General features: G+C 43.2%; 2 long non-coding RNA genes across 2 annotated transcripts in view; both read right to left on the bottom strand.

Annotated features, from left to right (window-relative positions):
• Positions 1-433: 433 nt before the first annotated feature.
• Positions 434-4,770, bottom strand: LOC134155525 (uncharacterized). Its single transcript, XR_009961600.1, has 2 exons — positions 4,653-4,770; positions 434-756 (listed from the first exon to the last, which is right to left on the bottom strand). It is a non-coding gene; the product is annotated as an uncharacterized LOC134155525 (long non-coding RNA).
• Positions 4,771-5,211: 441 nt separating this feature from the next.
• LOC134155548 (uncharacterized) overlaps positions 5,212-23,244 on the bottom strand; it is a 230,547-nt gene continuing 212,514 nt past the window's right edge. The window contains exon 3 of the long non-coding RNA XR_009961616.1: positions 5,212-5,330. This is a non-coding gene — a long non-coding RNA (uncharacterized LOC134155548). The remainder of the gene's footprint in view (positions 5,331-23,244) is intronic.

Raw genomic sequence — 23,244 nt, 5'->3', positions numbered from 1 at the left:
AAGCCAAGCACTTTCCATGTCCTGTCACCAAATATCATTAGTAGAGTATTCAGATGAAGCATTTTAAGCTAACATCCACAACTAGCACAGAAGGGTGGGTAAAGGCAAGAGACAGAGAGGACAACAATAAGACAACATTTTTTAGTGAAGAACTGCCTGAGCTTTGTCTATTTTTCTTCTTCACTGTTTTTCTGCATGTGAATATGCAATGATCAGCCTCAGGAGGATCAGTTGGATGATGGTGAGGGTACTGCAGATTTGGAAAGCTAGTCTGTCTCATAATTTTGTGTTTGTACAGGAAGCCAGAGGTCTTGACAGGCACATTCAATTAAAAAAACATCCATGCTTGAAGCCAAAAATTCACTCAAACGCTCTTGTTTGAGCTCTGAAGCAAAACTCCCTCTCAAAGAGCCTCCAAAATAATTGTGTCAAATTTATACAAATGCTAACAATTTATTCCAAGAAAATGAAATCTGCTGAGGTGAGACTGGGAAGTGTTAAAACTTCTTGAACATAAAAATATATAGCCTTGCTTAAACAGAGCTGAATTTTCTTGAGCTGGCTACAGTCCTCAGCATTCCCTCTTCTGATTTTTAATCATTTGGAAGCATCCATATTATTTTTCCTGTGCTGGTAAGATGATGAAAGTTGTTCCTCAGTTCAAATACGATATGTAGGTGAGGAGAACAGCCTGTGACAGCTTATAGCAATTACTTGTCTTGACTTTTAAGGAGAAGAATTGGCCAGCAAAGCAACCTGGAAGAGAATAAAGGAATGTGAGGTGCCCCTCTCTTTAAATGACCTACAAATATCCTTTGTCTCTGTGCTCAAGGAAACAGCTTGCATGTGGGCAGAGGACAAGGGGGAATGAGCAGAACTTCATCTCCACTAGCTCCACTGCATCAATCAGGAAATCCATACTATAAAGTGGTAGCAGGAGGAATAAATAAGACTGCTCTTAGCATAGGCTGAGTTTTTATTCTTTTCCACTGTAAGAAAAGAGAAACTGGGAAAGGCACTGAGATTCTTTAAACATCTCTGCATAGGTATTGACCTTCAAAGCATCAGGCAAAGCAACCATTTGGAACTTCAGAAGCAACTGCTGCAACAAACAGTATTTTACTAAGCAATATATGGTTTCTCCACCTCGGAAGGGGTAATCCTACTTATACATACAAACTGGTGGATGAGAGGCTGGAGAGCAGCCCTGCAGAAGTATGTGGTAAAAAGACTGGTACCATCTGCTTCAATGCAGGAAACATCCAGCCTTGCTCTGCTCTTTCTCTTGTTCTGCCTGCTCACAGAGAAAACAGCTCCAGCTTCTGGCTGCCCTTGCAACCATTTGTTGCTACTTATTTTGTCTTTGTCAAATAGGAAGACCTCTTCCGTGCTTGTCCTTGCTTCAGACATGAGGCATAAGATGAATTTGGAAAAGTACTTTCACGCCAGGACAAATTCTCAGGTAAGAGCACTTCATTCAAGAAGCAATTTGCTTCACCAGTAATTTTTCAGTATTTCTTTTGTCATTGTTGAAGGTGTTTTTGTCTGCATATGAGTGTTGTTTTTCACGGAGGTCATATTCGGTTTCATGGCTTACAACTCAAGTGATATCCTTAACTGTGCACACATGGCATAGTACTTAAACTATACATTGAACAGGAACCTCAGAAGTTGATACTGAAACAGAGACTACCAAGTCCGAGCAGGATGGAAAGACAGACTTCACAGAGGGATAAACTTACATTAACACAAGTATATATGATGACTGGCAGCACAATCAAAATTGTACAGCTCATTATTGCTTTATCCAGAACTCATCGAAATCAGTTGAGAACATCTTCACACATTCAAGGGTTCTGGGTCATGATTTGTGTCAGAGTCTTATTTTACAAATTCTGTGGCTAAACAAATCTTGCACTGTTTTGGGTGTTTTTTGCCCCCAAGGAAGGTGTAGTGCTGAACAGTGTCTGCCAAACAAAGCTCTTCGGCACTGATGTTGTGGGACAGTTTCCCAGCTGGAAGAGTGATCCAGCAGTAGTACTGGGATTTCTTACATATCAAGAGGAGCCAAGAGAAGGAAGTGAGACATTGTCACAGTCACATAGATCGTGACAGCCTTTCAGTTTTAATCCACTGAGTATGTTCAGTGTTGCCAGATGATATAGTCCACTGACAATGGTTATTTTACTCAAGTCTCCTTGTTTCTCATGAAAAACAAGCAGTCATGGCTTGGCCATAACAAAATTTAAAAAAGCAGTAATTCCAGTTTTATCCAATAGGGAAAATATCATCAATGTCATCAATGGAGCAGGGTTAAATGCATTAAAAATGTCCTGGATCCAAGGGACTGACAAATACCACCAGTCTATAAAAATCCCATGCCTCATGTTTTTTTGTCACTGCTGTCTAGGCTGTGACAAACATTGGGCCTCAGGCAAAAAGGCACAAAACATTTCATGTCATCAAAACATGAATCTGAGCTTTGCTTGGCACTTTTCCAGGGAAGGACCAGGGCTGACAGTTTATGGGCATACAGAATTACTGCTTGCCTAGTGTTGAATAACATAAGCCCTCACAAATCAAGTCTCAATTTCCAGGTACCCTAATAATTCACTATGTAGTGACTTTCTTCCAATGACTGTATGCTAAGCCAGAGAAGCCAGCAGTAGTGCTTGGAAGTGCTTGGCATAAAAGCACATCTGATACTGATCATATTAAATGTTTCTTTTTGTTTCTTATGTGAATGCCCAGCAATTAAGACCTTGATTCATAGCAGACCTTGCAAGCAGACAAAGAATGGTCCAAAGGAGCTCTTGAACACTGAATCTCCAACTAATTTTGCTTCCTATTTTCCTACCACTGAGCCAAGAGCTGAGAATTTCAGTACGATGAAGTATGGCATCACAGCTTGTTACAATGCAAAAGGCACTAACTTACACTTAAAAAAGTGCAGGGCTCTGAGGCCTTCTGAAGCTCAAAAAGATGCTCTGGGCACATGCAGTGAGCACAGGATTAGCAATAGGTGCTCTCCAGGCAGCAGATGATTGCTGGGTTCAGTTTTTTGTTGATGCTTCTGGTGGTGCGTTGTGGAAGTGTGCACATATGTAAACCCAGTGGATTACTATCAACTCATCAAAAAAGCCATCCTACTCTTCTGTTTCTTCCTCAGTTGTGAAGCAGGGAAATGTTTGTATTGCTTATGATTCCTCAAGCTCTTCTGTACTCTCAATAAGCACCAGTTGGGAACTGCCTCACAACAGCTTCACTTATAGATGAGACTTCCATCTCCTCCCCAGCTGACAGATGGCTTTCATTACAAACTTCATTGCCACAATGCCAACAAAGAAATAAATGTTGCCCCACATACATAGGGAGAGGGAAAAAATGTAGATCTTTCTCCCCCCAGTGGGTGAGTGAATGGAAAGATAGTTCATGGGTCAGACATTGGGACAGGTTATATTTTGTCATATTTATACACTACCTACAGAGAAATTACTGAAGACGGACCATTCCAGAAGATGCAAAACTTTGACTGTAGAAGATATTTCCCTCCTCTCCCTCAAACTGACATTAATCTTCTGTTTAGTGTTACTTGGCAAACTTATTGACATTTACTCCTGGATTCCTCTAGTGCAACTATCGTCGTTTGAAGCTATACATCTGAAGTCAGGTTTTGGGACTGAATTCAAAGACAGAGATCAAGAATCCAAGAACAGACAGCTAACAAAGATGGGACGAACTGGTTTTCTGGAGTCACTTCTCTCCCTTTGCTCTGGTTAGAGGCAGGCTGAACAGCAAGGTAAGAGATATAGAGCAGAAAGGCTTTTTTTTTCTTTTGCTGCTAAACAGCAGCAAGAGAAAAAAAATCCTTCCTTTATTTTTCAAGTAAGCTGGTGACAGGACTGTTGATCAGATGGACTGCCTGCTCTGATCAAGTCTGACAATTTCTACAGTTTTATCTTCTTGCAGAACAGAAACCCAGCCTGAACTGAAACTGGCATTCAAGACAGCTCCCTGAAACTGCCGAGGGACACAACTCTCCAGTTATTGACACACCAATAACTTATTAAAAAAATCCAGACTATATTAATATATGTCAAGGGATAATTAGGTCAATCATTTAAAATATCCTGTTGTTCACTTTGGCTCACGAGCAGACTCCTGCAACTGCTTTTTGTCTGGCAGCGAGTTGCAACACAAGGAACCCCCTCCTTCTCTGTTGGGAAAGCCAGTTTTTTCATGCTTGATGAGGCTGTTCAGTGAACTCCTCAGTTCAGTGAACTTTCTGCTTCTGCCTGCCACTTTACCTTACTTGCTGTTGATGTCCCTGAAAGGTCACTCCTTTTACTCCTTGGTGGGCATGGAGAAGTTGCGGCTTAGCTGCAGAGCTAAACCCAGCTGGTGCAACCAGCTAGATCTGCAAGGAACCGTCCCCTCTGCTCACACGCCTGGGTATCACCCCCATGCCACTTGAGCATTGAAGCACCAGCACCTTGGCTGACACTCCTGTACTGGAATGGGGACCTGGCAGCCATAGTCCAAATACCTGTGGACCTACACATTCAGAGGCAGAAAGAATGTAATATAAGCAAGGAGACCAGCAAGAGCTTCTGTACCCTGCTCTCACTGCACTGCTGTGTGCACAGAGGTACCTGTCGACAGAAGCAGCAGCTTCCAGTATGGCTGAGGAGAGATGGCTCCTCTCTTGCTGGTGGGTTGGGCATCAATGTCGGCTTGTTTCTCCATTACTGCTCACTCCTAGGAACCCACTGCTTACTACATACCTTTAGCGATGCTTGACTCCAATATCTATATTTGATTTAGGAAAACAATATTTACTATGAAGCAGACACTTGGTGTTCAAAGATACCTGCTTTGACGACTAGCTTACAACATCATTTTTCAACACAAAACCAAATCCTAGAAACAATATGTGTAAACATAGCACAAACTGTGAAAGCTTTCCACAAGGTCTCTCACTAAGATTCACAAGCTCATTTCTTACAAGACCAGATGTCTGACTACACAAGACAACACTTGCCATGAGCAGAGAAATACTTGAAGGACACCCAACAACTTTAGCCACGGTTTTCCTGCACACCATACCCAGGCTAGGCAGCTCAGCAAGGCAGAGACCCTTCCCAGACATGGAAATATAACTGTCTGTACCACCACATCTACTGAATAGTGCTGGTAATTAATACTTAATGAAATCTTTGTTGTCTAAGACCTTTCCACTCCTTGAGTGAGTCAGCCTTTGTGTGGATGAATCTTCAGGCCACATTGTATTGTACTCTTCTTTCAGCAACCATTGGGCAAATATTTTTGCACTGATTGACAAGACCACAACAGGGCCTATAATTAATGGTTTATGCACATGTTACAAATTACATATTAAGCCTTAAGTTCTGTAGTTAGTTTCTGCAGCTTATTAGCTATATTTTAGTCAAGTGCAACATATAATGAAATTACCCGTCAGTGTGGTTTTGAGCATCTTATCCAGCTGTCGCAAGTTTTTGTTTTTTAAATTGGTTTAGACACATTAATCAACAAAAATAATAATTGCAAGAGTAGATGAGGTATACAATTAGTCCACTTTCGAGCTATGATTGCTTCATATACCATTCTGCATATATATAGGCAAATACTTGCTGTACTATACACTTTAACAAAGGTTATGTATTTTCATTTTGTTTCTAGTAGTGGCAATTTGGCTTTGCAGACAAATCTCTCTACATGGCACCACTGTTTTCTTCAAAATGTTAATTTCCTCTGAGATACATCTTTTCAGACTGTTGCAGTGGTACTTACTGAAGTCTGTGGAAAACCCACAAGCAGACTGTAACTTGATGAAGCTGTGATCAGCAGCCCTGTCCTTACCTGCAGCAGGAACCAGTGTTAGGGCTTCCAATTCAGAGTTCCTGCATAATTATAAAGTGACTCCTGCTATTTAATATCCTTGCCAATTACCCATGTGGTTGATTCTACCACATCCAGATGCTTTTATAAACCAAAAAAGGGGGTTCTTGCCTACATTTAAGATGGAATTTGACTGCATCAAATATGATTGCTCTGTTTCCAATTGTGTTTAATATGGCTGTTTCCAAGATCTGAACCCAACTGTCTTGAACACAAACAGCAGTTAGAGCAAGCACATGTGAGATGACAACAATGACATCTTCCCTGCAGTGTACTGTGTTCAGGGCACTGCCGCAAGCACATGACAGATGGGGGTGAATGGCATAGTGAACGTATCACCTGAGTCATCACATGGCTTTTGGATGAACGCCACCCAAGATGAGCAGCACAGGAAGATGAAGTGGAAAGGAGATGGGGTGAGGGTGGCTTCAAATACGGATATATACCGGCACCCCTCATTTTGAAGACGGGCTGCAATTCTCAGAAGTGGGTGTAAAACTGCACTTGGATTGCTAATAAATGGCATCCAAAATGCGACCGTCATCTCAGCATTTTTCTATGCAGATAGGGTCGTGCTTTCTGAGCAAAGTAGCATGCTGCCCTCAACAGAAAGCCCTGTTTATCACTTGGAGATGCAATGAAAATAACAAATGTCCAGAGTAAACCTAATTCACTGTGCTACTTAGTATTTGAAATACATAAATATGTCAAGCAAAAGATCTCTAATAGACCCTTTTATACTGGTTATAGTGTACATATAATTTTCCTCTCATTAGTACAAAAACTACCTAGGGAACTATCGGCCCATCCTTCATCCATTTAATCTGCATTAGTTTACTTTTACCTTGTGTTTAATCTGCTTTCCCTCAAGGTATTTTGAATAAATCAATAGGAATACATGATTGTTTAATGATTTTTAGAAGAGCTCCCTTCGACCACAGCTGCATGATTTAGAATGACTAATTCCACTTTTTACAATTGATCCCACTGTGCACAGCCCATCCATTCCTGCCATGTCTCGCCAAAGGGACCAGGAGCTCCACAGTGAGGGGGGTCTTAAAGGGGCCGAGGAAGGCTCCCAACAGTTTGGGGGTGGGAAGGAATAAAAATGAGTGAGGCAACATAAATATTCAAAATAAATCCTCTTAATTCATGGCAACACGCTCCAACCCCATAATGTAGCTTCAGCACTATAGCCTCATCATGCCACTCCCATACCTGGGCTATTGTGTCTTGCTCTTCAAAGTGCTTGAGGACAACTGAGGATTTCGCATGAGGCAACAAAGAGAAGGCCCAGGTTTTGTGCATCAGGAGGGACTCCTGGCAGTGGGATTTTAGCCTTGAGTATAAACGCACGTGCTTGCTGAAGCTCAGTGCGCAACCAGAGTTTGCTTGCTTAACAGCAGAGGAAAAGTCCTCCTGATCTGATATGTAAAGGTCCAGTCACTTCTAGCTTTCATCTCTTTTTAACCCCAAAGCCGTTCTGACAGTGTAAATACACCAGTGAAGAAAAGATATCACTGAAAATGGGTGTTATACCAGTTTAGCCCATTCACCGTGAAGGAGGCGTGGTGTAGTGTATATAAAACTAGGGCTGGGATCAAGAGAGTTCACAGCTATACACATTTCTGCCACTGAGCATTGTTTCCTGACAGGTGATGTACCTTCCCCAGCTCTGTTTCTCAATCTCACCAGTTGTCTGATCTTATTTAAAAAGAGCATAAATTTCCTCAAAAACCTCCAAACCTATATTACTATATTTTAACAGAGCTCTGAGCACAGCAGAGCCTTGGTATCTGTTACAGCCCCTGGACAACTGATACAAACAGCAACTAGTATGGCTTAACCTTATTTTGTTGTGATAATGCAGAGAATAAACTAGTTAGCGAGTGCCCAGCCTGGTGCCCTATGGCCTAACCACACTCTTCTCCAAAGAGCAGGACTGATATCCTTCCCAGCCTTGGCACCCTCACCCAATACCAGGAGCAAACCCACCTCCCTTTCTTTAGGGATACTTAGTATGTAGTCTTTCCTGTAAGTACGGAAACCATGGGTAGGAAGCTATCTGAAGTATAAAGGTATCCGCAGGATGGCTGAAGAGACAGCCAGCACCTCTTACATACCCATGTTACCATGAAAAGACACAAACTTCTGCTGAAGATGTTACCTATGGAGACCAGGACTAATAAGGATGGGTCTAAACCCCAACCTTGTGTGGTCCTCCTGGAGGTGGCGGCTGTTTTCTGCCAGCCTGCTTTCTACTCAGTCTTGCTCCAATGTCAGAAATGTCTCAATATAGGGGAGGGGGATAGTGGTGTGGTATGTTTTGAGCTGTCAGCATAGGGCACAGAGGTCTGGAAACTGCAAGAGAATTATCAGCAGTATCACTAACAAGCCCGACCTTTTAGACAGCTGAATTCAAAGGATGTAGAAGTCCACAAAACCTCTCCTCCCCTTGACCCTCCCTCTTTTAAAGCGTTGGTGCATTCTGGATTAGGCCACACATAAAATTCAACAGTCCTGTTAAGACTAAATTCACCTTATTTTCAATGGTGAAGCTGCATGATATATGAGCACATTGGCAAACAGACCAGCATTGTATCAACTCTCAAAGCTGACACTGCTGCAGCACTAAAGGAAAAATATTGGTAGTTAGCTCCAATAAGTTAGAAATCTTCTCTGATAGGGACATTGAAACTGATTGAGACAGGCTGTGCAAGAGTTCCTACAAAGTGCCAAGGTACGGAAGACATTACAGTTTACATTGAATAATCTATTGCTCTAAGGTTTGTAAGTAGACTGCAGTCGAACAAAGACTGTCAAGAAGCCTGGCACTTATTATTTATTCTATTATCACTTAATCAGTTCCCAAAGGTCTTTGCAAGATGGTAGGGACTTCTGGGGAGATTGAGAACTCTTGTAAAGATCAGAATAGCACAATGCTGTGGAAACCAGAAATCCCCTGGGTGCAGAGGAGGTACCTACACTCTGTACTGGAAAACTGTTCCACACATCAGGGGAGCATCCTTGTGGTACAGGAGGAGGTAGAAAGCAGAAGCCACAGTCAGTTGCTGTGACTGCTCACCCTCCTTAGCTTGTCCCCAGGAGATAAGGCAGCTTGAGATTTTATGAAGAGAAAGTAGATGTTTGCGCTCATGACAAGCGTCATAATATGCTAGAAGGCTCCTTGACAGCAAGGGATGGTGGTGGTGTGTTTGATAACTGCTGCCAAATGGTTAGAGCAGTGTATTGACAGATCTGGTAACTGACAGACGTCTCTAAGCAGTCCACTCTAAAGTGTCCCAGGACTGTCCATCATAACTCCACACATTTAGTGACTGCAGAGGGGAAAACTCTGGGACTGCAGCAGATGTTAATTAAGCGATCTACAGATATCTCAGGCTCCCTGTCCGGCACAGTCATGCCCTCCAGCAGATAATGACCTCCTGCCACAAGCCAGCTCTGAACAGCACTGGAGATACAATGCAACAGAACCAACAAGAAAAGTTGGCCTTTCTGCTCCAGATACCTTACCCACAGGCCAAAGCCTCTACCATAACCAACAGCACACCTAGTTCTTCTACCTGCCACCTGAAGCTTCAGGATGAGGTTCCTCTTTTACCCCAGTAAATACCAGTGGTGCTCTAACTGAATGCTAGCTCAAACAGCTCCCAGTCCAGAGCCATGATTAGCAGACTGCAATCTGGGTTACTGTACTGGCAAGATAATTCTCCCCATACCCTAGGGCTTAACCACAGAACTCAGAGCACTGGCACTTTTAACATTCACAGATCCTACAAGAGACTGAGCGAAGGTCTTTGCAGATGAAAAGTAGAGGGAAAACCCATCTGGCATTGACGGATTTTAATTTCTACACAGAGAAATGAGCTCCAGAGAATATTGCCCAGTGTCACACAGGAGCATGAGAGATGTGAAAACTTAATACAGACATTCTGAGTTGCAGTTCTGTGCACTAAATATAGTGCCACCCTTATGCATATAGTACCTCTACACCAAAAAAAACACAACTAGTGTACCGGACATACACCTTCATATGCAGCATATTACACCTCCAGACATTCACTTAAATTCACAAGCTTACGCATTTTCTTCTCATATTTAAAAGGAAAGTTTATGGAGGAAATTATTTTTCTTAGTGGTAGAGTAACAACTTACATATTTTGTTTACCAGCACATGTCACGTTTTGGCTGTTTTGGAACATTACGTCAACCACCTCAGAGTGTCTTTTTCATTTTTTTAGCTTTTATGTAAGTACAACTTTTATATTTTACTGTTTGACCAAATGATAAAAGTCTGTTTATACCAGTTGAGCCAGAGTGGTCAACCTGAAGCTGGAAGGGAAGAAGGGAATGTCTTTGAGAATGCAGTACTTGTGAGCTGAAATGGAAAGAATGATTTTCTGTTTCTTTCCCTCCCTTCTTTTATCCTCTGTCTGTCCGCTAATGACTTGCTGAATTTTCCCCAACCTCATTTGGTTAATACTACTTCTGATCTTTTTACTCACCCTTGAACTAAACATAAACATCTTTCTCCTTAGAACACCCTTGTAATACTACCTTGGCATCAGCCGGCGTTCCAGACAGTCCCTGCAGCCATAGGGTCTTACCGGTTTTAAAGGGCCTCAAATCTCCATCAAGTGAAAATGTTGGCAACTTAGGCTCTAAAAGCTCATCTGATTAAATCTGCAATAAAATAGGCACCATGTAAATGATTTCCCTGTTTTCCTAGTGTTTTCCTCTACTACAGCATCAGACCATTTCTACATTTGTTGTTTGTGTTAAGATACAAGTGGTTTAGAAGTTGCCTAATTATAATAACATTTTTAAAATCAGTATAAAATACATGCCATTGTTGGAGGTCCAGCCCCCTTAATAACTGCAGAAGCATCTAATTGGAGCGAGGTGCACCTACCTTCTGAAAAAAACAATTCTTCCAAATAGCCGACACATGCACCAAACTCATTCGGCTACTATCGGCTGTGAGCTCCGAGTACTGAAACCAGCCTCACAGCCCCAGAGATGGGAACTGCCTACTGGCGCTCAAAAAAGTCTCCCCTAACTGGGGTTCCCAAAAGGAAGATGGTAAGTACTTCCCCAGTGCAGGCATTTAACAAAACTAGAAAGTTAGTCTGTCAAGCTTTTAGTGAAATATGCTTATATCCCTGAGTTAATAATATATCAGAAGGGCTTTCAGTTTGTCTCCAGGACTGCAAATCCTTAGGCTATATGTGCTTTTGCTTACACTCTCAACTCTTTGGAGCAGTGCTTGTTCTGGCTGTGTGTGTGGGCAGCAGAGAGCACAGCACTGGTGCCACTAGGACTCAAGTGAATATTAATAACTACATGGAGTATGCCTGCATTCCCTCATTAGGAGCTAAATATGTCTTTGCATGAAGTGACTGATGAAGCATTTGAGTCTTGCACCTAACGTCATCTCATGGCAAGCTTTAAGGAGCAAGCAAACTACCATTTCTCTGCTCACTTAATCTATCATTGGTCACTTTCACTGCTCAAGCCCCAGATATTGCCCATTTTAGAAGCTCAAATATCAGCCCTATATCTTTGGAATTGCTAAAGAGCGCCAGAAAATAGAGGACAGAAGCTGGCACATTTTATTTGCATTTGTAAGTTGTGAAGTTAACTAGCTTACAAGCCTCGAATTGGGGAGATTTGATCTTTCTTAGCTGAAGTTAAAGAGATCATTCAACACTGGGTTCGGAGGCACCACTGTAATAAGCCCTTGGTCACTCATCACACTATGAAGCTTCTCCTTCATCTTCCTCTCTGTGGATCTCTAAAAGAGAAAACTTAGTATAGATCTGTCTGTATGGGCACTTCCTCAGTCACCATGAAGCAAAGATTATGTTTTTCTGTGGCTCACAGGTAATTTCCAGACATGCAAAGAAGAAAAAAGCAGCAATGAACAATAGTTTTATCGCTGTTCTCAACTCAAAGGACAGCGATGTCCCCCATGCCCCATGGAAAACACAGGTAAGCTTCTGTTCTTAGCAGCAAGCCAGAAGCAACTCTTCTGACCTCATAGCAGTAGGGATGTAGTAATTTACCTTGCTTTAGGTCAACGCACCAAATATCATGAGATCCCCCTACCTGTTGCAAAGAACAGAGAGGAAACCAGCTTGTTACTCTGCATTGCACCCTAAGGAAACACCTGATTGCACCCTAAGGCATCAGCCTGATAAGGCTGATGTGTCATTGACATGCAAAATAAGGTGCTGTGCTCCTGGGTGCTGTCTTGCCTGTCCTGGGAGCCATTAATCCTCTTAATTGCATATAAAAAGTCTGGTAGTGATTCTACAAATGAGTAAACACCAAGATAAAAATGTAATCGTACTAATACAGCAAATTGGATTCAGGTCCTCATTGAACAATCCTGTTTCATTTCAGCAATTTTATTATCACTGTTCCTGGAACAAATTACTTTATTAAACAGAAAGGGCTTTTGTAAAAGAATTTCTTCTTGTGGGCAATATCATGAAGCTCTATAACACAAAACCAGCAATTACACTTGTCAGGGGATTTCTTTAAGCAATTCAGCTAATGGCTTGTGACAGGTAAGACTTGAAATGTTCATTCAAGCCTTCCTTCTACTATATAGACATATTTTGTCAGCACGAAAAAAGGCACTTTTAGTGAAATGAATGCTTTGGGCAGTTGGTTTAGTTGAAATTCTGCAGAAAGCGAGAAAGCTTAGAGTAGGCCAATGTACAGGACAAGGGGACTGGGCAGGACTCCTGGATTAAGTGAGGAATAAGGTTTGATGACAGTTACACAGTAATGGGGTCACAAACATCGGAAGAAATCAAGACTAACACCATTTCTGAGGAAACTAGAAGAGAAAGAATTGCTTTGCTGCAGCATCAATCTAAGTAATAAGCCAAGGCAGTCTCCATGCTTCCACAAGAAGATGAAAGGGAAACCTGGATTTAGAAGATATTTCCAAAGACAAGCTATCAGGCTCACTGCAGATGTAGCTGGATGACCTTTAATAGCCAGCGTTTCTGTACCATTTATTATGCATAAGCAGAGTGGCTGGAAAACTGCTGTCCTGACCAAGCATACTTTGACAAAGGGCTGCAGGATCTATGGAAGACAAGTGTCCTACAAACAAACCCACCCAAAAGCTATTTTAATCAGTATTAGAGGCTTAAAAGGAGTGTTAAGATAGAGCCAAATGGCCAAGCAACACTGAAACCTGTAGGCACTGAGGTCTACCATTGCCAAAGCTGATACCTCTGAGAAGTCAGAGCCAGGGTGCCCCACTTGTATGATGGCTTTGACTGTCAGTCAACAGTGCTGTTGGTTGGTTGTGCTGAGAGCTTAGATATAATTTCCCTCTATTCTGCAATTACCCTCCTCCTCTTGCATTATCCTCCATGCTTCTGGAAAAGGGTCAGACATAATTTCACTCTATCATTATGCAGAATGTGTAAAAACCAGAAAATCTTAAATCACAGGAAAATTATGCCACCAGAAGTAAAAAAAAATAACAACCAACCCATTCCCAGTCTTGGGCATCTCTTCTACCTCAGGGTTAACACAAGAACACAGGGGCTCACAGATGGCCAGCTGACAAGACAATGTGACTATTTCAAACACTTCATCTTTGTTGTGCTTCACTCCAATTTTTTCTCTTGCGCATGTCATGAAGTCAAAAGTCCAGGAGAGTTAATATAAATCCTTACATTCTCATTCCCCATGTACACGACTATTTGGAATAAATAGCTGGGGCTCCTAAGGACTGATGAGGAGCTCAGCTTGGAGATCTGTGCACAGCTCCATTCAGCCCTAGCGTCCTCCATCTATTCTTAAGCCCTCTAATTCCAAAGGCAAACTTTTTTTTTTCTTTTAAGGTCACCTCACCCCCCACCTCACTCACACACACAGAGTTCTTCAAAAAGGGAGGCCTGCACTGGCCCTGTTTACTTAGAGCACAAACATATTCAAGCCAGCGATGTCAGATTAAAGGAAGAAAGGGGAGAGAAATCAAAGCCTCTAAACTGCACATAAAAGGCAATCGCTGGCAACCAATCTGTTCTACTTCCAACTCTTTGCACTTTATGAATAAAGGTCAAGCTGGTATTGGCACCCAAATGTTAATGTTCTTATAAGGGTTTAAGCTGCTTTAACAGCTGAATAAGTGAGAGTGATCCACAGGGCCACACCTAATCATGCCCTTACAGCAGGGAAGACCTCTGCTTCCCAGCACTGGCTGTCCACGGGGACACAGGGAGCCCTACCAGAGCAAATTACTTACTGATTGCCTAAAGAAGACTTGAGGTTAACTAGTCCCTTCCTTGTTATTCTTCCATCTGCTCTGCCTGCTGGCTGCTCTTTTACCTTCACCTCTTTTGTGCTTGTTTGGCTTGTAGGGCTTCCTTCTGGCTCTGTAGCTGTGGCTTTCAGGACGTGAACTGGTTGGTATACAGAAAAAGCACCCTCAGATACTTCCCACTTCTGACTTGCAAGGATTTAATCTGCCTTTCTTGTTTGGCTGGTTGGGTTTTCTTGTGTGTTTTGTTTGTTTGATTGTTTGTTTTTGTTTTGTTTTAAATGACACACCTCCTTTTAACCACCTTTTTTTTTCCACTGACAGTTAAAAAGGCACAATTGTCCATTCCCCTCTTCTACAGCAAAAGGTTTTGAGCTAACTGGCATTCAGACCCGATTCCCAGTTTTCTGTCAAAGTTAATGACACTTTCTTCTCGCTATTTATAAGGTAACACCGGTCTCACTTTTGCAGGCCTGCCCTAAGTGAACCAGAATTACCTAGCTCCCAAAAGCAGCTATTAAATCCTCTCACCTAACTCTCCAGGCAGCAGCAGAGACCTAGCAGCTTCGTGTCCACATTTCCAAGTGAGCAGCACACTGAAAAAGCTTCAGAGTGGCTCAATACCAGCTCACTCCACCAGACAGAGGCCTCACCTGTCAAAAGAAAAGAGGTTTTACAGAAGAAAGAAAAAGTCAATATTTGGGATATGTTTTCATAAAGTCAGGACAAGTGCACTGCTAAATTAATTCATGTCTGGCATTTGCAAACAGTAACTTGATCTTTCAGCTGGTGCCCTTGCCAAGTCAAGCAGTTTTTAAAAATTAAATTTTTGTAAAGGTGAATTTAGTGCTAATGAAATTGAAAGACTGGTAGCAATAGCTCGCACAAGGCACTGGCCTGCCAGGCTCTGCAGGAGCATCCCTTCTGCTGCTGACAGGGCATCTAGCTCCTGAGGTGTATAAAATTGGTTGCTCAAGTCCCAGACCTCACCCCCCAGTCGATTTTGTTTTTTGAACACACAGCAAGAGAAACCCAGTAATCTAACAGGCTACTTAAGGCAAGCTGCCCAGAACCGAGCAAACCTACATAATAAGTTATTTAGAGTCACAGTGGAAAAGGAGTTACCAAATATGTCATTCTTTAACCTGGCACTTGGGGGTTTGACAGCTGGAGCTCTTGCCATCCAGTATGGCATTTTGCAATACTCTCTGAAACTGGATGGAGACAAAGTCCATTGGCAAGGGTTCAGTCAACATCCAAAAACTGACTTAGGAACTGCTAAGGTTCCATAGGGGTGCTTTTCTGAGGCTAAGCAAGTACATGGAGCCACCCCATTTACAGTGCTGCTCTCCTCCTCCTCCTGTGGCCCTGCTCAAGGCCAACCTTACCCAGGAACTGCCCAGTTTCAGCAGGCAACACCTCCAAGCCAAACCCTACCGATCCCAAACAAAACTCACCCCTCCTGGTGAGCAGTCTCTCCCTCTGGCAAACAGCCTCATGGCACATGAATTATTTTCTGTCAAGAGAGGATTAGGGAATATTATTTGAGACCAATTAACTGGCCAGACTCCCAGTGAAAGCTCAACTTTGCTGGTCAGGTCCCCCCTACTTTGGGGCGCTCTTGCATGCAGTCAGCGCTGGGCTGTTAGAGTCACCCTACGCACCACCGCACATCTTTGCATGATTTGATTTGTTTCTAAGGCATTAGCTTTCCATAAAAGCTTATGTTCCCGATTCTTTATTTGCACATTTATAGTAAAGAAATCCTCAATCAGGAGTACCCTCCTCTTACCTCTTCCCCACACAAACTCAGCCAAGTCTCAGCGCCACTTGATATCTGTTGAACTTGTTTTCCACCTCATTAACTACAATTACCTATCCAGCAAGAGGATTAAAAAACAAGCTCCAACTTCTGGCTCCGGCAGAGACACAAAAACCAGCGCTATTTGCATATTCCCGCTGCCTTTTTGATACCGACTTTGCAGAGCCAGAGAGCGCAGTTGAAGGAGCGTGAGGAGGAAAGTGCAACTGCTAATGCTATTTGCATTCAGACACCCTCCAGAAGTGGGGGTCACTGGGCTGCATTGAGCCGGGGGATCATCACCCCCCGTGTTTAAGGGTCTGTTTTCCTTCCCCCCGTTCCTCGCCGCAGCGCTTCCCAGGCTGTGCCTCCCCGGTGGTCCGTAGCCCCCCCCTCCCCATCCTCCTCGGGCCGCGGGGAGGAGCGGCGGGGCGAGACCCCCGCCCAAGGCAGCGCTAGGGCTGCGGCCGGGACGGCTCCCGAACGAGGTCCAGCTCTAGCATTTCCATTTTAAAACCCCAAGTTGGTTAAACACCCCCAGCCCACTCCTCCCCCTCCGCCTCCCCACCCCGGCGTTAAGAAATGCAAATGTGGCCAATCCTATTTTATGTTAAAAAGCGAAGAAACATTTCAATGTATTCTTGTCTTGTATGACTGGCTAAGAGCCTCTAAATCCCCACCATTTACCAAATTAAACTAATTGAAAGAGCTTCCAAAAGCCACATCTGTAGGCTGACGTCTGTCCCTGCCTTTCGCTTTAGGCTGAGGGAAACTGTTCTCCATCCCATTGATCCCTGAATAGTCACGCCTGTCAGGAAGCCACATCAACCATTATCATTCTAATTTTACTGCCTTTCTTGGTCCCTAATCTAATTTGCAATGATGCTTAAGCATTTCGCAAGGCCATAGCACTTTCTTCAGAATTTCAACAAGAGCATTAAACCCCCAATTTACATTAATGAAGTGCACATTTAATTAGGGGAGAGGGTAAATGGAGGGCTCTTCAAGAGCAGTTTGTGTGATATGATAGGCACTTGAAAAACGAAGATGTACCTGATAAAAGACTCTCGGTGCAGCCTTCCTGCCTTTCATTTCTCAGCTTCCTTCCTTTCCTGCCCTAAAACCACGGACACCAAGTCCAAGAGAACTGGGTCGTGCAACACCCCGAGACCAGAGGGTCGAGGAGGTGGGGGTGCACCTCCTATAGCTGGGAAGCTCTGGTCTCAGGGGCCAACTGAGTTCCAGGCCCCATCCTGCACAAACTTGCATGGAATATGTATCCAGTCAACACTGTACTTCCACACATTCAAGGCCATACACTTGCATGCTCAAAATGGTTGCAAGCAGCCCTTTCTAGCTAAGTTTGTGTCTCCTCAAGGGCATCCAAACATATGCACAGATACAGACCTGAGTTTCTGGGGGCAGAGGCTACAGGTTTTCCTATCGTTCAACAAAACCAGACTCCAACCGGAGCTCAGGCTCCATGTGCTACCAAAGCACTGCTCATCCAGACATCACTCAGAAAAGGGAACAGAGGATAGGTTACAGTGATTAAAGATCGATTCAGTACATGTATACCTGCAATTTTCTGCTGCTACACTCCTGTCCTGCTATACCTTTGAGTGGCAGAGAACTCAGATCTCCTTCTGAGCCTTCTTTTCTGAAACCAAGGTGAAGTGGTGAAGCACCAGTTGGATTTGCCTGTAAGATGCTTAGCTGTTCCTCCCTCCCCTCAGCAGCTCATCAGGCACTCCTTCAAATCAGCCCCTATTTGTGGGAGCTGGCAAGTTCCCATGTCTCCCCTCTGAGCAGCCCCGTGTGCTCAATCCAGTGGCACAGGGACTTCCCCGAGGTCCAAGCCCCTGCTCTGGGAACATCTCCCTTGCTTCTCCTACTGCTGCAAGGAAGCTAGCTCATGTCTCCCACAGTGAAGCACAACGGGAGACGTGGGATCCAACTTGCATCTGTGTCATCACATTCAGCCCCTCAGCGTCAGTGTAAGCACAAGAGTAGCTAATGCAGAAGCAGCCACCAAAAAGAAGTGAGATGGAAGCAGCCTCTGTGCTGGGGTGCAGGTCAGCAAGAATTAAATACTCGAATACCTCCTTAACAGAAAGTGTGAAGCAGTTTCATATAAAACAGTTTCTTAGAGAAGGCTTATGTGAAATTTTCTTCGAATCAAGAACTGTTCTCTGAAAGCCTTATCAAGACTGCAAAATGTGACAAAGAGGGGCAGCAAAGGCCATGTGTGTAGAATGGAAAAGGACCATATGAAATCTGTTACAGGAGATAATACAGAATGTATCATAAAATAATCCCTGTGCCTCTGACAGGACTATTGTAAAAGAACCAGCAGGAGGGAAAATGTAAAAGAGCACACACAGACAGATGCATTACTGTACAAGTGGAGGAATCTGAGAAGTAAAATAAAGGAAGTGATTTAGAAATAAGTAAGTAGCTGACAGAGTGAGAGCAGAGTGATTTCTAGCAGCCACACAGCAGGAGATGAGCCTGAAGAAGGCGAGGATGAGGGTGAGGGTGAAGAGGTTAAGCGGCAGAGAATGAAGACATGAGAGAAATGCGAGAGCAATGCCTCACAGTTACACAAAGATTGTTATGTCAGCTGAGATACTTTGGGGAGCTACATTTTAGCAGCAATAGCAATATGAACAAATATATTAACAGTACAGACGACTGCCAGAAACTTTCCTACTAAATTATACACCTTTCCCCTGATGTTTTTCTCTCCAACATACAGTCATCTCCCCTTCAAATTCAATGTTGTGATGTTTCAATTTGGATTATCCTCTTGACTGAAGGCAGACTCAAGTGACACGGGTCTACCACTACAGGCAAGACCTTATGCTTAAATGCTTCCCTAGCAAATCAGGATTTGGTTCATGTGCTTCTGGTGTTGCTTTTGTAAATTAGAATGGAGGAGTTGGTTCTTGTTTCCAAGAGCTTATTATAAGCACAGCTCTAGAGTGAGGGTCATTCAAACCCTCCCCTGGTTTGTTGACATTGGCATTGTTTCTGCTGTGTTACTAATACAAGAGGGACCACAACAGGTAATAAGATTCCCCTGCTTGCCGAGTTGTTATAAAAACCAGAAGACATGTGACATGGATACAATGTATGTGGATAATCCAAATGAAACTGAGACCTGGTGCTGCAGTTACCCTTTTTCTTAGGGTGGTTCTGCTTTACTATGCCCAGGCATCCTCCCTCTGTCGGTACTGGAAGGGAGTATCTGGGTTTGGGCTGCCTGGCCTGACAGCACTGCAAATGAACCCTTCTCAGCCACCCCATAAAAATGCTCCTGTCTAACCTCTGGAGCAACCAGTGATGCAGACTGCAGCAGCAAAGGTACTCATCTCAGGTCCTCATTTCTCACAGCTGGGATGTAAAACAGGGCTAAGCATCACTGCCAGTAAGTGTCACTGTCACTGCTATTCTGTGACCTGGAGGCAGACTACTGTTGCATGCCATGGGTGAGTGCTTAGAGTCTGCCAGCACCCTTCAGCACAGAATCTGTGTGGTATCAATTGCCCCTGCTGGCACCATACTGACCAACTGAGCAGCCCTGGAAGAGCCACGAGGAGTGGCTAGGACCCAGCCCTGCCAAGGTCTTTGTTGACTGTGTTCTTATTGCTTGCCATTGGAAACTTGCCTTTTTGGGTACCTTGTGGGGAATTTTTGGCCCAGGAGTTGGCAGAGTTTCTGCTTTACAAAGGACCATGCTACTCGGCCATGCCACCATCCATCTGTGCATACAATGTGCTGCATGTGGGTGGAGACTGGAGATTTAATATTGCTGGAAGGCAAAGATACTAGAGTGGCTTCTCCCCCCCCCCCCCCCCCCATTAATTTGGGATTCCTTTTTTTTCCCAAAACTGTGAGCACAAGATACAACAATGTAAAAAACATGGAGCCCTTTTTCACTCTATTTTCTCCAGACAGTTTGGAGAGGGATTTTTTTTCAGTTCACAGCAGAGGAATTTGGCCCAATTTCCTAGTAAACAAAATGCTGGATTGAAAGCATGTTTGCGTCTCCACTCACAAGTAGCACATGAGCAGCAGGATCATAGGGCTGATGTAGTATGGAATCCCATTTCTAAATAGAAGAATAGCATCCAACAACGCTGTTGAAGCCCAGATAAACCCCAAACCATTAAGGTGGAATCAAGCAAGTTAACACAGAGCAAGAATACAAAAGCAATAATGAAAATAATGGATTGCTTATAAAAAGTCAGAATCTGGGAAACTGTTCACTGTTTAAACATGCCTTTTACTCACTTGTTCACATAATATGTTAACAAACTCAAACCGTTCTTTTTTTTTGATGGCCATGTGAACTAGATCACATTGTAGACAGCAGCTGTGCTAATTCATCCATGCCAGCAGCCTGTCTGCTGAGGTGATAGCAAGCTCCCTTCAAAGACTCCTACAGCTGTGCTGGTTTTGCATAGGAACTTCAACAGAAGTCTCCCAAAAGGGAGAAGGAACTATTGGAGTTTCGTAGCCTCAAAAAAAGTCAAAAGAAATCTCCATCAAATAACTTCAAACACCTAATATGTCATGGTGCTATTTTCCACACTGCATTTGCAAAGCATCTGGATGTTATATCAATATAAGAGTGCCCTTCCAGCATACCAGGAAGCTTTCTGAAGGCATAAGACCCTGTTGTGGTTCTAATTCCTCTGTCTCAAAACCACTGTGTCCAGTTTATATCAGTTTAGACTTATTTTTACCAAAATGCACTAGAGGACCACAAACAAGACATTCCTGATGCCTTAGTTTCCTTTTGGAAAACTTCTGGAAGAACAAAGTATGTGAGTTATCTAACATGATCAATTAGAGAAATTTACTTCAAAAATACTTTGTTTTTAAAAATGTCCACTCCCCGTGGCCTGTAAGACTGCAAGAGCTGCTCACCTCCAGTACTGCCATTATAGACTTTGCAGATCTGAAACCCTTCCTATAAATTTAGCTTGTGACCTGAGGTTAACAGGATACTTGAAACACCATTTCAGTAACCTGACAGTGCTGTTTCAGTGGCCCTAGGAGCAGGATGGGTTTCTGCAGATTACCGGAAGGCTCTTCAGGCTGTGCTTTGTGCCAAAATCAGTGATCAATAAAATTGAACGTTTGTAGACTTCATAACATCAGGCATAATTCAAGCATTTCCCAATCAGGGAGCAGATGGAAAGTCCACTGATAGCATTTACCATGTTCTACTGACACTCAAACCAGCTCTGTGAAGAACTCTAGCCTGGAAACTGGAAGCAAAATAGTGGCAAAGGTCAGAGCGTGGTGCCTGCTAAGTAACCTATCTTTTCAGCATCTTAGTATTGTATACTTGGGAGTGATAGTCTAAACTCTTTGGCTGTCAGTCACCCCTGGAGATCCCCCTTTTTTCCCCCACTGAATTTGTGGAAGATTTATTGTCTTCTGAGTGCTTTATAACCAATGGATTAAGACCTCATTTGGAGAGCAGATCGGCTCTCTGCACTGTATTGCCACAAGCAGTGTAGGCAAGGACTATTACTCCTTCAGGGCCTGCCATGCCCTGCACTCATTCTGCAGTCACTCATGACACCTCCACCTCAGGCAGCAGATCTGGATCACAAAGAGGCACTTGCATTTTTAGCATACCTTCTCTGTGGCTTCATGGTGGGTCACAGTGTTGTACATGTTTCATTGATTAAGAATAATAGTTTTGCCGTATGGCCCTTTCCACTTCTACAAAAGACACAGGGTCAGTTACCTTTCAGTGCCATCCAGCATTCAAAAATGTTCATAACAAAAGGGAAGGCAAAGTGGTTTCGGTCTGGAGGCTTTCCAGGGGCTGCAATGAGCTTTGAAGCAGATTCTTAGCGTAGCGGCTGTCCTGAATGTTGCTCCAATGCAATGATGCAAGAGAACGCAAGTGCTAGTGAGAGCAGGACCACACCATCTGCAGAAAATCTCAGCCTGTTTTGTCTCAAAAGGTTCAGATCAAGATTCCCACCACTCTTTTGCAATTTATTTGCCCAGTGTTATGGAGGAATTAACTCTAACATGAATCTCTGCCATGTAACATGGTGTAAGTGAATGTAGTGCCATGTAACTGTAAACAAGGCTCCACATGATACTGCCTGTCACTGGGTTGACTGAGGAAAAGAGACATGTATAATCACCAGAGAGGTATTCTACACATTCAGTCATAAATAATTAAGACTAACCTGCCTTCTTCAGCCCACTGAAAGAAGATAATGTCATTTGGCTCAGGTTTAGGGAGTTTTCATTTCCCTTTGGTGTGGCTTCAAAAAACCTTATAAATACATCACACTGAAGCAATCACCTGAGGATAACTCCAGCAAACAAACTGGTTCTTACATCTGTGTCTCCCAGGCAGGGACTGTAATTAGGATAACAATCTGTGTGACAAAAATTGATATAGTAATGAATACTAATTGCTCACTGAGAAGGATGTGGATCGGGAGACAAAGGGAGAGGGTGAATGAATTGGATCCTTTAGCCGTTCAGAGAGGGCAGTGGGAGGATAAGAGCAGAAACAGAAACACATTTAGGATTCAGTTCTCAAGGGAGGCTGTAACGGGTTTGTTAGCAGAAATGCACTCCCACTCGGCATGCTGCTGAAACCATACAAAAACTGGTGCACCTGCATTTTTCAGTGTACAGTTGTCTCTCCCAGTCACAGCCTCCTGATATGATATTCCTAATTCTACCCTGCTGGAAAAAACATTTCAAGCCCTACACTGGCATTTCTGAGCATGCATCTGTTGCACACTCTTGAAATACTGAAATCCCTGTAATGTAACATAGGTATTTGTGAATATTTTTCCACAGCACAACTGGGAAATGTGACCTTTTCAGATAGACACGTTCCACCATGCTGCAGCCAGCCGAGAAATTCTAGCAATTCCAGGATATTACCATATTCATTTAAAACTGAATATTTGTGTAGGTAGCTATTTTTCCTTTCCCTTCTTTTCCATTCTTATGTGCATATACTCAGCTATCAACACACATTTTTTTTTTCTTTTCTTTTTCCAACCTTCTTTTTCCAGACAATTCTAGATTACTACTGGTACAGCTTTACATGCACTCTAGGCTGTAAAACATTCACCACACCTTCAGGTGCCTGTAAACCTTAGGGTGAAAGGCAATAATGAATATCTTACTGAAGACTGCATATTCGATTTTTGCC

The sequence above is a fragment of the Pezoporus occidentalis genome, unplaced genomic scaffold (genome assembly GCF_034315485.1).
Source record: "Pezoporus occidentalis ecotype Australia unplaced genomic scaffold, CSIRO_AGI_Poc_V1 ctg79, whole genome shotgun sequence".
Lineage (NCBI taxonomy): Eukaryota > Metazoa > Chordata > Aves > Psittaciformes > Psittacidae > Pezoporus > Pezoporus occidentalis.
This window is presented reverse-complemented; position numbering and strand designations above follow the sequence as displayed.